We start from the raw sequence: 16,263 nt of genomic DNA on the forward strand, positions 1-16,263 counted from the left end.
AGCAGAATGGAGGCTGAATGAATGTTTATGGAGCATGCTGAGTTCCTATGATAAAAGATACCATTGTCAGTGCAAATTATTTTTATTAAAGAACAAAATACAGCATATCACACCACTGCTATGAGGCAGACCAGCCAGGAAGACTAAATTAATGCCTTAAACAACTTCCACTAAAACAACTGTTCTGAACAAAATGTTTTGCGGCTTTACTGTGTTTGGCTTACTGATCATTTAACTGCTTCCAAATTCTGAACTTTAGAAGTGGGGCTGTATAATGACAATAAGGCAGTGCAGACCATGTGTTAATTCTGATTAATACACTTCCCAAGCATGCTGGAAGCACTTGGCTTGCCTTGTACCTTACACTATACACCCAAGGCATGCATTCATCAGCACTCCTGCTCAGTCTGTCATGTCTTATTGCTTAACTAGTGCACCATTCTCAGTGTGTTTGCTCTGAGCCTGCCTCAGTCCATTTACATTATACTGCCCACCCATACCCACAGTTTTGAGGTTTGCCTGGCTTCAGATGATCAGGGCCCTTTATGTTTAATAACATTTTACTCTGCCAGTCTAATTAACTCCGTCACTGTATCTGCAGTCAGATAAAATGCTCATTTCACACCACATTAATTTTTATCAGCAGAACATTAAGTAACACAAAGCTATCTATGCTTGGTTTAATTTACATACTGACAGAGCTACAAAGCATTACTGCAGTGACTGTGAAGCAAATAAGTAGAAGTGGCATCAAACATGGCTCCTTCAAAAGGAAATATTGATTTGCAAGGGTGGCAGTCCAAAGAAAATTTGTAAAAAGAAAGGAAAGGGGGGAAAAAATGAAAGAGAGAATTAGAAAATATTTCCCCCATCTGAGGCCCAGAATACACTTGTATGTTGTAACCAATTGCCTGTTCCGTGCCATAGCTTGAGAGGAGTGCTAAGATAAAAGCTGGTGTTTTGATTGGTTAAAAGGTGTCAGGGACTTTGGTAATATTTCTCATCATAGAGTTTAAAAGAAAAAGGAATAGCCATGTGTCAGAGCATACATCAGAAAAGTCCTCCCCACTTACTGCTTTGCAGCAGGGAGACCTATCTCACTGAATTTCATTCAGCAGCAATGCTGAGAACATTTTCTTTTTGCAGGCTGGCAGACAGAAGGCAAATCTGAAGAGTGGTGAGCAGGATACTAGGATTCTAATAGCTGGATAAAGAAGCAGGAGGAAGACACAGGGGACTCAGTCAGAGTCTAACAAATATCTGGCCACCAGCTTTTTAAAGTAATTGTATCAGTTTAATCAGATAAAGGCTTTGGCTACAAAAGCACTAACCCCTGCCTTCTACTCAATTGTCCAGGATCAAAACCAATGCTAAAACCAGATGGATTATACACAAATTCAGTGCATAGCATAAATCTGCCAAAATTTGCTCAAGAGGTTCATGAATGGTGGCAAGCCCTGGTACAAAAGGAGTTTGCATCTAAACAAAAAAACCAACAGGTGAGTAGGATTGCCAGGTGTCCAGTTTTCACCCGATTTTCACCACCTCTGTCTGGTAAAATATCCCCAGAAAATACCGGACATGTAAAATGTCCGGTATTTTCTGTTTTTCTCGGACGGAATTTCGGTGGGGACATTCTTCCCCTGCCATGTCTGGCTGGGGCAGAGGGGGACTGCAGGGATATATAAAGGTGCAGTGACCTTTGGGGGGGAGCTCAACAAGTTTGGTCCCCCTCATTTTTTGTTTTTGGTCAACCAATTTTTTTACCGCCATGTTCGGTATTTTTTAAAATAGCTGGCAACCCTACAGGCAAGTAAAATATAGTCGTGTTGCAAAGTTTTCTACAACTCTATATCCAGGGGTGCCATGTGTAAACTGCTGTTTATCCACCTTATAGTCATCCTGTGTGTTCAGCATAACATTTTTAATCCACTATTCCAATTTCTTTGGGTCCCTGATTGCTTTTTTTTTTTTTTTTTTTTGGTAACACTGTGTTGTTTTTTTCCAAGTTCCTCAGACATTCGAAACATTTAGGCCTGGTCGATACTAAGGGATAAGTTCAAATTAAGATATGCAACTTCAGCTACGTTAATTGCATAGCTTAAATCAAAGTATCTTAATTTGAATTTTAGCGCTGTGGGTAGTTGAAGGAAGCACACTCTCCCTTTGACTTTCCCTACTCCTTGTAGAAACAGGACCACTGGCATCGACGGGAGCACCCTCTCAGTTCAAATTAGCATGTAAGATTTGAAAGGTTTTCCAGCAATTTGCTAAAGAGATAGAATTTAGACCCAGTTAAATTGCATGGCTCGCTAGCTTCTCTGTCCTTGAAAAGTTGCTACTGGTGTTTTTATAGTAAAAATGCTCTGTGACATTTGAAATTTTGTCCCCTTCCTGCACCACTGCCTTCTGCACTTCCCTGCCCACTAGATCCAAGTGGGCAAAAGAAGGAATCTGCATCTCTCTGGTCAGTCACAGAATTGGTCCCTGAGGAATCTGGCTGCTCCTGCAAAGTCTTCAGTTTCTGCAGAGACTTTTCCGTCCAATGAGCAGACATAACTACCGTATTTTCCGGTGTATAGGGCGACTGGGTGTATAAGACGACCCCCTATCTTTTTAATTAAAAGATAGGGTTTCATCTTATACCCCAGCGCCCCTCCGCCTCCTTTGCTCCCGGTGTCCCTGGTCTGCTGGAGATGGTCCCCAGCAGACCAGAGGCACCGGGAGCAAAGCCGCCAGGAGCGCCTGGGCTGCCCCGCCCCCCCCCCCCCCGCCGGAGCCCCTCCGCGGCTTTGAAAGCCTCGGGGGAAGCCGGCGGGGGGGCATCCCAGGCGCGCATGGGCTGCCCCCCCGCCGGAGCCCCTCCGCGGCTTTGAAAGCCTCGGGGGAAGCCGGCGGGGGGGCATCCCAGGCGCGCATGGGCTGCGCCCCCGCCGGAGCCCCTCCGCGGCTTTGAAAGCCTCGGGGGAAGCCGGCGGCGGGGCATCCCAGGCGCGCATGGGCTGCCCCCCCGCCGGAGCCCCTCCGCGGCTTTGAAAGCCTCGGGGGAAGCCGGCGGGGGGGCATCCCAGGCGCGCATGGGCTGCCCCCCCGCCGGAGCCCCTCCGCGGCTTTGAAAGCCTCGGGGGAAGCCGGCGGGGGGGCATCCCAGGCGCGCATGGGCTGCGCCCCCGCCGGAGCCCCTCCGCGCCGCCGCGGAGGGGCTCCGGCGGGGGGCAGCCCATGCGCGCCTGGGATGCCCCGCCGCCGGCTTCCCCCGAGGCTTTCAAAGCCGCGGAGGGGCTCCGGCGGGGGGGCAGCCCATGCGCGCCTGGGATGCCCCCCCGCCGGCTTCCCCCGAGGCTTTCAAAGCCGCGGAGGGGCTCCGGCGGCGGGGCATCCGGCGTACAAGACGACCCCCGATTTTGGGGGGATGTTTTTTAACATCAGAGGTCGTCTTGTACGCCGGAATATACGGTAATAACCTACGTTCACCTTGAAAGGCAAGTAAAATTGTTTCAAGCCAGGGCATTTAGACTGTTTCTCTTTTCTCCAGTGCAATTCATTATTGTATTCATTATTATTAAACAGTCATTGAGCATAACTTGGAAACAAGTCAATTTAAAATGTCACATTAATTATTTACAAATACTGACATCAATGAATGAAGATTTGACTGAAATATAACTTAGTTCAGTGCCTACCATATATAATGAACATAACAGGAAAATGCTGAATAATTTTCTGCTTCACTATCACAATCGTCCCTTGTCTGCTACACATACAAACCAGAACCTCTAATCCAAGCTTACTTGAATACTGGCAGTATTAGAAATCACAATTAAATGTGGACCAAAAACTCTACCTTTTCCCAGTGCTACTGAAATGCCCAGTTTATCCATACAGAAATCCTTCAACATATGATACAGTTGGTGACTAAGGGCTGATTCACGTTATTTTTGGCTCCCCTTTTATATACAAGAAGGAAAATAACCCCCAAATCCACCCTATCTAAAATCAGGGATTGTTTTGGAGTAACTGTAATACACAGACTGTTAACTTTTGAGGACACTCTCATTGCACAGATACCAGACAGTATTTTAAGCTATTAAGCCACGAGGAGCTCAAAGGATAGCATGACTTCTAACTCAAGGTAACTGAACGGAAAAAACGGCTGCTACTAATTAGAGCTGTACAGTGAACTAATTTGCATCCCTGTTCTCACTGGTATTGAAAACAATGGATGAGTGGTTTCTTGCTTCACATCTTTTGCTTCATTCCTACACAAAATGGGTAGTTTTGGTGGGTGAAAAAGCCATTTGCTGTACCCAAAAATGCATTGTTTCAACTTTGGTCTGGGCAAAGGAAAATTGTACTTTTGTAGCAAACACTATGTTTGAAGGTAGCAAGGTGTTGCATCATGCAAGCAAGGTACTAACAAACTTCCACAGGACTTTATTTACCAAAAGTGGAGTCTCTTTACAAAGCTGCTGAATCCCTCAGTAGCTCTCACTCAGCCCCTGCCAATCTTCTCCCCACTCCTTCATGTTTCCTGTTTCCTGTGCTTCCAGACTCCCAACAGCCAATGCTCCCCATTCTAATAATTAGAAGCAGCATCTAAAACACCACATTCCCTCCTCTCTTAAGAAGCACTCTCAATTATAAAATAAACATTGTTGTTCTAACCACTGCAACAAATATGGAACAAGCCAATATATTGTGGGCAGAAATATTACACTGTAAATACTACATAACATAGTCTCTAGTACAGACAGGTTGTCGTCTGTGTCTGACAGACCATCTCTCAAACCCTGTTTCTAGTGCAATGTCTTGTTGTGTTGGTACTATAGTGAAGTCATCCAACACGGGCCGGGCGTTGGCCTCATCTCCTCGTGGTGCATAGGCAGGTGCAAGATAAGAAGCATTCGATACACGCCCATCAGAAAGTTGATAGGTGCAAGTTCCCCTCTTCTCAATGATTTTAAGAGGAGATGTGAATTTATGGTCCTCTTTGTGCAGAATTCCAGGTTTTCTTACCTACCGAAGGAACCACACTCAAACTTCGGTTCCTTAGCACCCCGCCATTTGTCTGTGAAAGCCTTATACTTTGCTAGCTTCTGCTCAACTGTTTTTCTCACTTCATCCTCTGTTGGTGCATCAGGTCTGGACTTTAACAATCCAGCAATGTTCAGTTTAGTATTCATTTGTTTTCCATGCAGTAACTCTGCGGGTGATCTTTGCGTTGTGGCATGTCGTGTAGCCTGTATGCTTGCAAGAAATCAGTAGGGAAGGTTATCCATGATTGCCGTTCCAGCTTAGCTATTTGCAAACTCTTTCAAGCTTCTGTTAAACCTTTCAATTTCCCCATTGGCTTGAGGGTAATACAGGGATGATCTTCTATGTAAAATGTTCCTCGCTGCTAGAAAAGTTTCACATTCCAGGGACATAAATTGACTACCATTATCTGAAACCAGTTCTTTGGGGTTACCTTCCATGCTAAAAACTGTAGAGAGGAACTTAATTACTGTAGCAGAAGAGATTTGTGATGTAAATGTTACTGCAGGCCATTTAATGAAATAGTCTATTAAAGTGATGGCATAACGACAGTCAATTGGTGCAGTATCAAAAGGTCCTACAATGTCAATTGCAACTTTTTCCCATGCAGAATCAGAAAGAGGAACAGGCTGTAATGGTGGGGTATATGTCTCTACAGTCTTATCATGCATTTGTCAAGCGACACAGGATTTTATGATTGCTTCAGTTTGGGAGTCCATCTGTGGCCACCAATACAGATCCCGTAGTTGTTGTTTGGTTCTGACAATTCCTTGATGAGTATAATGTGCCAGGTGTATGAGTTTTGACTGTAATTCTTCTGGCACAAGTAGCCAGTGTGTACCTCATAGCACGCAGCCATCAATTAAAGAAAGTTCATCCCGAATTCTAAAATAAGGCAGCAAAACTGGATCAAGGTTTTTAGGGTTACTGGACCACCTCTTTGTCAGAAATTCCCATAGCTTTTGTTGAATTGGATATGCCAAAAAAGCAGGCTGGAATTGCTCTCTTGTTACTGCAGTAAGAGTGCTTGTAATAAGCGCAACTACTTCATCCTCATCTTCCAGTGAACCATCTGGCGAAGACAAAGGCAGGCAAGAAAGGCAATCAGCTATCACATTTTGGTTTCCAGGCTTATATTCCAGTTCATAACTGAAAGAGAGTAGTTTTGCAGACCATCTAGCAATACGATTTCCTGCTCTTCCTAGTCCTTTCACGGTTAGCAATGTTGTCAAAGGACTGCGGTCTGTGCACAACTTGAGTGTGCAGCCCCACAGGTAATTTCTCCATTTTTTAGTAGCCCAGACACAAGCAAGTGCTTCTTTTTTCAACTGTAGAATATTTTCTCTGAGCATCACTCAGTGTCCTTGAAGCAAATGCAACAGTCCTCTTCATGTCTCGTGTGAGGACAGCTCCAAGTCCATAATCAGAAGCATCAGTAGTCACAAATTGTGGGCAATGCAGGACTGAATAGTGCAAGTACTGGACTATGTACAATCAAGTCTTTCATAGTTTCCAAATTAGCTTGTGCATCCGTTGTCCACACCAAGGTCGAACTTCTCTGTAGTAATTCTCGTAATGGTTCAATGACAGAAGCATAACTGGGAATAAATTTTGCATACCAGGTGGTAAGAGCCAAGAAGGAATGCTAGGTTTGCAAATCTGTTGGAGGAAGAGCTTTTGAAATTGCTAGGATATAATCTGGATCAGGTTTTAGTCCAGACAGTGAAATTGTGTGCCCCAGAAAGGAGAGTTCTGGTTGTCTAAATTTGCAGAACTCTTTCCAAACACAATAACATCATCCAGATAGCACTGAACTCCATGTTGATTCTTCAGAACCAATTACATCATTTTTTGGAAGGGATTTGGGGCAGATGCAAGACTGTATGGAACACGTTTAAAATGAAATAGTCCCTCATGTGTAATAAATGCTGTGAGATCTCTGCTGTCTTCATGCAGCATAACCTGGTGGTATGCACTCTGCAAATCAAAAGTAGAAAACATCTTTGCTCCACGGAGTTCTGCAAATACTTCTTCTATGTGAGGCAGTGGGTGGCAGTCAGTCACAATAGCTTTATTTGGTTCCCTTAAGTCCACACAAAGGCGAATGCCTCCATACTTCTTCTGTGTCACCACTATAGGTGAAACCCATTCAGATGAGACAATCTCTTCAAAAATGTCCTTTTGTACAAGTTTTTTAAGTTCCTCTGAAACAGCTTCCCTGACTGAAAATGGTAAGCACTGTAACTTCTGTCAGATAGGCGTCATATTATGTCACATTTTAACTTTGTGCACAAACCCATAAGCACAGCCAAGTTTCTCAACCTGGTCTTGGGTCCCAGCTGAAACTGGTATGTGAATTGCAAGAGTGCTTTGCTGAGGAAGGTCAATTCATCCATTAACTACCGTGAGGTTTAAAGCAGCCAATAAATCTCTGCCAAGGATAGAAGTGCCTTTGTGGGCAACGTAGAACTCTGCAGTTACACAGCAATCACCAAAAGTCATCGTTGCTGGCAGGCAGACACGTACTGGAATTTGGTTTTTCAAATAGCACTCCAAGTGAAGTTTGGGTTCAGTAAGAGGCACATCTTTAAAGTAATGCAAATGGATGGAATCAGGTGTCCAACATTAGCTGAATAGGGTGTGATTTTCCTGAAGATGTAGCAGAAACATTTACAGTGCACCTTACCTGTTCTGAAATATGTGCAGTAGTGGTTTTGTCCACACTCAGCACAGGAACATCTGGTATTGTAACTGCACGCACCTGTTGATTAGACTGGCTACTGCGGCATACCTTAGCAAAATGCCCAATCTTTTTGCAGAGATTGCACTGAGCTACTTTTGCAGGATCTGTTGTGTAGCTTGCGAGATGTTGTGGGGATCCACAGCGAAAACATGCTTTTGCTGTGCTTTGAATTTGCTGATTCTGTGGTTTTTCATTAGCTTTCTCCTTGTAATTGTTTGTCTGCAGTGATAGTGGACTTTTCTGCAAAGGAGTCACAGCCTGGACTGGGCCTCCTGTATCCATGCTCATTATTTTGGCTTCTGCTATCGCTGACTCAATTTGAGTAGCAATGGTTATTGCTTTTTCCAGTGTAAGTTATGGTTCTAGAAGCAAGTGTTCTCTTACACGAAGCATGGTTGTTTTCTTAATGACCTGGTCTCTAATCATCTCATCTGCCATATTCCCAAAGTCACAAGTTATAATCAGACTCCTCAGAGAAGCAATATACTGCATTATAGTCTTCCCTGGTTTCTGCTCATCCTGGTGAAATCTGTAGCGATTAGCTATGACATTCACTTTTGGCACAAAAAAGTTCTTTAATGCAGTGAGTGCAGTCTTATATTTATCATCTGCATGGGGAAAAGTGTAAAATATACTCTGCCCTTCTGCTCCAAGGCAGTGGATTAGTAGAGAACGCTTTCTTACTTCAGAAATCTCTGTAGCACTGATTGCAAGCAGATAAGTCTCAAACATGAATCCAGGCAGTAAAAACAACTGGAGGCTCACCTGGGCTTTGCAGAAAGGGTGCAGGTGGGTTCAGAGGCAGAAGATCCATCCTTGTCGCCAAAATGTTGTATCATGCAAGCAAGGTACTAACAAACTTCAACAGGTCTTTATTTACCAAAAGTGGAGCCTCTTTACAAAGCTGCTACATCCCTCAGCAGCTCTGACTCAGCCCCTGCCAAGCTTCTCCCCGCTCATTCCTATTTCCTGTTTCCTGTGCTTCCAGACTCCAAACAGCCAATGCTCCCAGTTCTAATAATTACAAGCAGCATCTAAAACACCACACAAGGATGCAAATCTGCCCCTTGTTTGAATCTGGGAGTTCTTGTACATACACACAAACCCGCCAGTGTTACTGTCACAGAAATTCTGAGAGACGCATCTCAGTCATTTCACCCGCACACTGCCATACAGTAAATGTGCAAGGGAGACATCTGTCCGTTGTGCAGATGGACAGATCAAGCCCTCCACGCTACTTAAATTCCACTTTGGAACCAGGTGGAGCACTCATGAAAAAGATATCCAGACCCTATCCTATTGGGATACAGCCACAGGCCAGGAAGCAAAATAGCCAAAGAATCCTCATTTGCTGGTTCTGTTGCTTCTACCTATAGTATAAGTTGTGTGGAGGAGTCATGGCCTGCCATCTCCCATTTAAGTCAGGGTGACTATGCGGTGGCCTTGAGCCCTCACGCTGTGTTAGGATGCATCTTACCTTCCCAGCGCTCTCATATTTTAGATTCCTGGATAGCAATTATTCTAGCCTTTTGCAAGTGAAGATTCGCTACCAATGCAGCATGGACACCATGAAACTCTCCAAGACAATACTGAAATTCCTTTAAGGGTTCAATACATTTCCTCCCCTTAGTGCCAAAGAAAGAATTTCACTGCATTAGAAACAGACTTGAAGGGGCTCCTCTCCTTTGAATCCAATCTTGCAATCTGGCTTGAAAAAGCTTGCTAACGTGAATGTTAATTTTCATCTGTCCCTTGACTTTGTCTCAGGACGCAGTAGATATAGGTCCACACTATACAGCTCAGATCGAAATTTAGACTGTACTCCAAGTATCCCCAAAGTTTGGGGAAGGGGTGATTCAGATTCAGTACCCACTTCAGGCTCACTTCTACATAGTACTGTACATATCAAAATAAATTAAACCTGTTCACATGACTTCCTGGTTTTATTGACTTAAGGGAATGTAACTGTTTTAGATGAAGTTTGGAAGGGCTCTGAATTTTTGGTGTTTCCCTGAATAAGTCCTCCAAAGAGGTTCATCCATTTCAGAACATCATTCACTAGTCTCTTCCTTCCCTTGGTGGGTGATTTATCTTCAGACATTGAAGCCTTCTAGGCTTCCTCACTTGTCTGTCAGAGAATGTCTTAGATACCAACCGGCACACTTCTCCCATCCCCCACTCCCCACTTCTCCCCCTGAGCTCTGGTTTTGCTAGCTCTTCATCTGGCTTCTGTCTTTTTATTACTAAAATAGGTAGTTTATTGCTATGCAGGCTTCAAGAATGAAACATCACTGGCTGAGAGGGAGCAAGTATTGGTCTTGACAGTTAGGATGCGGCTTCTTTTCTCGGAGATGACTTTTTTGACAGCACCAGAAAGCTTTACTTGCTTTCAAACTCTGAGATGTGACAAGGGCTCAGTGTGGGGGATGAGACAGACTGTGCCAGGTCAGTGTTTTTGACTACACTAGCTTATGGCCTCTTTGAATTTATAAACTAGCTGAGTAAAAGATGTGGTGGAGAAAATAAAATTTCTCACCACAGGTAAGCTTCCCTGATATAGTTGGGGGAACTATATAAACCATGTAGATGGTATGCGTTGGAGGCGGAGGAGGAGCAAGGAAAGAGTTAAAATGGATGTTGTTCTCTTTCTCACCTGTTAACATGTTATTTGGCTCCCTAATCTGTTAAGCTGTGTCTAGACTGGCAAGTTTTTCCGGAAAATCAGCCACTTTTCCGGAAAAACTTGCCAGCTGTCTACACTGGCCACTTGATTTTCCGGAAAAGCACTGACGATCTCATGTAAGATCGTCAGTGCTTTTCCGGAAATACTATGCTGCTCCCGTTCGGGCAAAAGTCTTTTTCCGAAAGACTTTTGCGCAAAAGGGCCAGTGTAGACAGCACAGTAGTGTTTTCCGCAAAAAAGCCCCAATCGCAGAAATGGCGATTGGGGCTTTTTTGCGGAAAAGCGCGTCTAGATTGCCCATGGACGCTTTTCCACAAAAAGTGCTTTTGCGGAAAAGCATCCTGCCAATCTAGACGTGCTTTTCCGAAAACTTTTCCATTAAAAGCATTTTCGGAAAATCATGCAGGTCTAGACGTAGCCTTACAGTATTACCTGTTAACCTCCTATCTCTTCCCTGAGTGAGTGCAGAAGAATGTCTGAGGTGGACACAAGAGGAGGGGAAAACTCTGAGGTAAACAGCAGGAGTAAAGAACAGTGCACATGGTCCCCTTCAGGGAGTGCATAGGGCTGGAGAGGCCCAGGGACTCAGAAGCTGCACGTGGCAGATGCCTAAAGGAGAGAGAGACACAGCTCCAGGGGATTGACCATCAAGTGGAGCCTCCCTGAGAACGCCCTCTGCTCCCATGCCCTGGCCAGCAGACCAGCTCAGAAGTCAACATGGGAAGATCAGATAACATGAACTGCTTTCATCTTGCCTTATTATCCCGCCTGGTACTGTTAGTGAGGTTGAGTGTACGAGTGAGATCCCCTTCCCAGTTTTAACTTAATAAACAAACCCTTTACACTCCTATGAGGTGGTCCCCTCTCCTTAGTGTTCAAAGCAGTTGCAATCCACATCCCCTTGCAACAGTATCATGAGCTTTCGTGGGCAAAGCCCACTTCTTCAGATGCCCACGAAAGCTCATGATACCATCTACATGTTTTGTTAGTCTATAAGGTGCTCCTAGACTATTTGTTGTTTTTTAAGTGTTTCCTGTTACAGAATAACTCGGCTACCCCTCTGAAGCTATATAAACCATGTGCTTTTTCAAGGCCGTGTTTAATAGAGAAATTATTCTGAGTAAGTCCTTCAGAGCTCTCACACACAAATGGGAAACAATCATATCGCACAGCAACTCGTTACACAGTCTTTTAAATAAGTTATGTAAGTTTTCCACAAATTCCACATGAAGCATTCTTCATGGTCATACGCCAGGCTGCTTAAATTTGAAAATATTCAGGTTGTATATAAAAGAAACATGCCTTTTTAATTTCTCACACACAGCATATAAACGTTTCCATATCTGTGTTTAGCAATGAGGAGTCTCATTGATTCTTTCGATACTCAAATCACTTGCCATGCAACACATGCCTCCAATCTAGTTAAAGCAAGTTTACAGGGTCTATAAACTGGTTCAGCTGAAGGTGCTGGTGCTGACAAGTAAATTGACCCTTCTGCGTAGTACACTGAAAGCTTTTCAAAATACACTAGCTACTTTAAATCATTAACATCTGTTATACCATTACTAGAAACGTCATTGCTTCAGAAACATAGCCCAACAGATGGGTTTGGGTTGGACTTACGTGAGAAGCCCACTTCCTTCCAAAGTTTTAGTCCACTGTAATTAGCAGTAAATTTCTAGCCTCTCTGAAATGGAGTTACTCTTTGAGGGTATGTCTACACTACCACCCTAGTTCGAACTAGGGTGGTAATGTAGTCATACGAACTTGCAAATGAAGCCCGGGATTTGAATTTCCCGGGCTTTATTTGCATGTTGCCGGGCGCCACCATTTTTAAATGTCCGCTAGTGCGGACTCCGTGCCCGCGGCTACACGCGGCACGAACTAGATAGTTCAGATTAGGCTGGAATGAGGTGTACAGATAGTTCGGAATAGGAAGCCTAATCCGAACTATCTAGTTCGTGCCGCGTGTAGCCGCGGGCATGGAGTCCGCACTAGCGGACATTTAAAAATGGCGGCGCCCGGCAATATGCAAATGAAGCCCGGGAAATTCAAATCCCGGGCTTCATTTGCAAGTTCGTATGACTACATTACCACCCTAGTTCGAACTAGGGTGGTAGTGTAGACATATCCTGAGAGAGCAAAAAAATTAGCACATTCACTGTGTGCTAAATGTTGATGTCATCACATGTGTTTATACAAATTTTTGTGGGTGTTTAGCTACAGAACCAGCAATATCTATAAAACAACACAAATACCACATAGTTAATCCTAATCACAATTTATATTCTCATAAGTACAACACAACCTTCCTTTTTTACTTGCAGTGGGGTGGAGGGATGTTTTCAACCCTCTACAACTTCCCCCTCCGTAACTTTCTTTACACTCTCCCTTAAGTAGTACATACCATTCTTATAGAAAAACTGTCGGGACAGATTTTGCTCCAAGGTTCAAAGAGGGACATCTTCCTCCTGTGAAGAATGAATGTGACTGGGGATCAGGGCACAGGAGGGTACACATAAAGTGCATACTTGCAAGCACAGCCTTCTTGAAGAGCAGAGATTGTAGGTACTCTAACAATGGTGTAGGGGCATAAAAATTCACTTGGAACTTCCAGTGAAAGCTCTGGTGTTAAATATATTACATTTCCCTGTAACATATTGAAAAGATTATATATATAAACCTTATCAGTTGCCAAACATTCATCAGTGCAGTAATGCTGAATGAGATAACTTCTGACAACCCCAGAGAAACAAATGTGTTCTTCAAGAAAGGAGTTGCTTTCATTTATTAGTCTGTCACTCAGCTACTGTGATAAATATAAACACACAGAATGGACACCAATACATTGAACAGGTAGATAACGACAGATTAGTTAGATGGAAAGGAAAAGAAAACCCTCTTTGTTACGTAAGAGCTTAAGAACTATGGTTAAACAGAGGATTAACATATTACCTTCTCCCCTTGAACAGCTCATTTCAATCTCCTCCTTCTAAATGCAAAACATTTTTTCAGGTTTATAAATTTGAGTCATTTCAAGTGGCAAGAAAACTACTTCATCTGTGGATTGAGGAAGAGTACGTAGGTTACTCATTCTATAACTATTAAAAGCAGTCTATAAATGTCTTCTGCTAGCTACATTGTAAGCAATAAAAGGCAGAGCCATCACTCTTTCCAAGGAGCTTAATGGTAAGAATGTTACATCAGTAAAAAAAAAAAAAAAAAAAAAAAAGCCTCATTCATTTGTTTCTAAAAACAAACCAAGGCATTAAGAAAGAAAACAACTTTAGCTGCTTAAATATTTCTGAATGCAAATAGAACCCTGGAGCTCTGAAATACTCTAGTACAGTCTCCAAAAGTCCTTCCCCCCAACTCAAAATTCTGGAAAATTGCTCAGAATACATGCCAAAGGTAAAAATGAAAAACATAAAGGATATTTGGACTGTGTCTGAATTACGGTTGCCTTTAAATCTGATGGCATAAAGATGTGAAGCAGACTGACCTCAAATGCCCCTATTCCCAGTCTGCCGAGCCTGACTTGATTTCTTTTTTTCCCCTTTTCTAACCTGATTGAAAGTGATAATTATGGTATGAATAGTTAAAAATCTCAGAACCTCATATTCATTTGTCCACTTAACAAATCACATGTGCTTCCAAACATACACATTCTTAAAAATGCAAGGCAGAGGCAATGCATGACAATTCAACATTTCAGAAGGGAGAGCTGACCAACAACCATACACAAATCAAAATCCTCTTTGGAACATAGCAAACTGACAAGACATGCCTCTCTCTGCCTCTCCCCCAATCATTCAAATTCTAAGAGCAGTACCATTCACCTGCTGTTGATAAAACCATATTTGTGTTTCTAAAACCCTTCCAGAAAGAAGCTGCAAAGGTAAGTTTGTAGGCTAAATACTGGCATCATTTCTAGAGAAGACAGGAAATCTGTCAAGGTTTCCTTCCTTGTTTTCTTCAGCAGACACTTAACCATGTGAGAGGGCAAATGGAGTGACAATAGAGATTTTCTGTGATGTAATTCAGTTTTACTTTTACAGGACAAAGGAACAGACTGAAAGTCTCTGGAGCTCTCATATGTTACATTTACATCACATTCTAGATTACCCCCTTCCTATTTATTTTAACAATGGTGTTTTTAATTTGATTAATGGCAGGGTTGTCATTGAGTTTAGTAGAGAACCAAGTCAACTGGGCCTTAATGTTTTGAACAACAAATTTGAGAGCTTTAGAATTGTATCATTTTAATATTTGTCTCTCTCTTTTCATCCATCCATACTTCCTTCCTTCCTTCCTATAGAGGACCCATTTTTTCCCTTATGAATAGGGGGATCTGTACTGCTGATCATTTATCATTTTTATTAGGAGTTGGGTCCAAGCCACATAGTTCTCATGCAGTTCCAAAATTCCTTTAAGCCCTATGCAATATCGGAAAGATACACTGCACTTGTGACTTTTAAATGTGCTTAGGTCAGGAACCGCTTTCTACAGGTAACCAAAACTATTTGAGACAAAGGAAATAATAAATCCTGGGAGTGAAAAATAGAAGGAAAGCTGAATACTGCTCAAGTCTGCTTCCTCACTAAGCCCTTCATTTTGGTCTACTGTATTTTCTCTACCAGTGCTGGGCTGAGACTGGAGTGCTAGAGGGATGTCCTACACAAACTGTTACACAATAATGCAGGACTTCATGCTTTAAAAAGCCAGCTTTGATCCTCCTTTTGGGAAGCCAGCTTGCTTCATTCAGTCTTGTCAAAAACTGCCTGTTGGCTACCTTGCACATAGCCAATTAAAACTGGACCCAAACCAATACCCAAGAGCCAGACACTTCTTGCATTTTGGACAAGTCCAAAACTGGACTCAAATTTTGCAGCTTGCATCCATCCCTTTACTGGGGAAGTTGTAAAACTGACCCAGTTTCTTTCTGGACTGAGGCCTTGTAAGCCATTTCCTATTTGTGTGTTTGGGAAAGAGGGAGAATGGGACAATTTGCAGTGAAATCAACGCTTCTGACAAAAAAAAGTACTGGATTTACTTTGGATGCAAAAATTATCACACGGTTCAAGCTGAGACCTATTCCAAAACTCTGAATCATTACGTCAACATAATCCTTTGCCTAATATTCAAGTGAGGCTATCCAGCTCATGAGAGTTGGATCTGCTGATTTCCCCTGACACGGTAATTAAACTCTTCCTCTGGCAGCCAAAGGAACACCCGCCTCCACATGGATTACCTCATCATACACAGTAACTTTGACAACAACCCAAATAAAGATAACTCATCTGAATGAGTAACTTTGGTACAGTTGAAACCCGACACCAATTTCCCACCCCTTGTAGCATCATGGCATACAGAGAAAAAGCAGAGAGGTACTGTTTTAAAAAAACACTCTAGTATGAGCAAAGTACAATATGGAAGATAATGATACTAAGGTGATAGTAGCAGAAAACATAAACCATAATCCCCTTCAGTGAAGAGAGTTAGAAGTGCCTCAACTCCTCTCCTTTCACTTGTGAACAGGATTCCAACCCCCAAGCACAGATTTGAATATTTAGCTCTGTAGCTCATCTCCAAAGAAGCCCAGCTGCAGCCAATGCATCTTTAATAAGCATTTTAGTCAGTGAACTGCTGTTTTGAACATTTCCCTTTTCTTAGAAAGTCAAAACTGTCAGGAGCCTAAATCATCTGTTCTTGATTTTTTCAGTAAGAAGCAAAATGCAGCTGGAAAATGTATTCTGATCATATAGAATTATGACTTATATTACATGTAAAGCCCCACAACAAC

General features: G+C 42.9%; 1 protein-coding gene across 2 annotated transcripts in view; it reads right to left on the minus strand.

Moving 5' to 3' along the window:
* RORA (RAR related orphan receptor A) overlaps positions 1-16,263 on the minus strand; it is a 551,492-nt gene that overhangs the window by 241,498 nt on the left and 293,731 nt on the right. The gene's annotated exons all lie outside the window — the stretch shown is intronic.

The sequence above is a fragment of the Pelodiscus sinensis genome, chromosome 14 (assembly GCF_052426305.1).
Source record: "Pelodiscus sinensis isolate ZL-2025 chromosome 14, ASM5242630v1, whole genome shotgun sequence".
Taxonomy (NCBI): Eukaryota; Metazoa; Chordata; order Testudines; family Trionychidae; genus Pelodiscus; species Pelodiscus sinensis.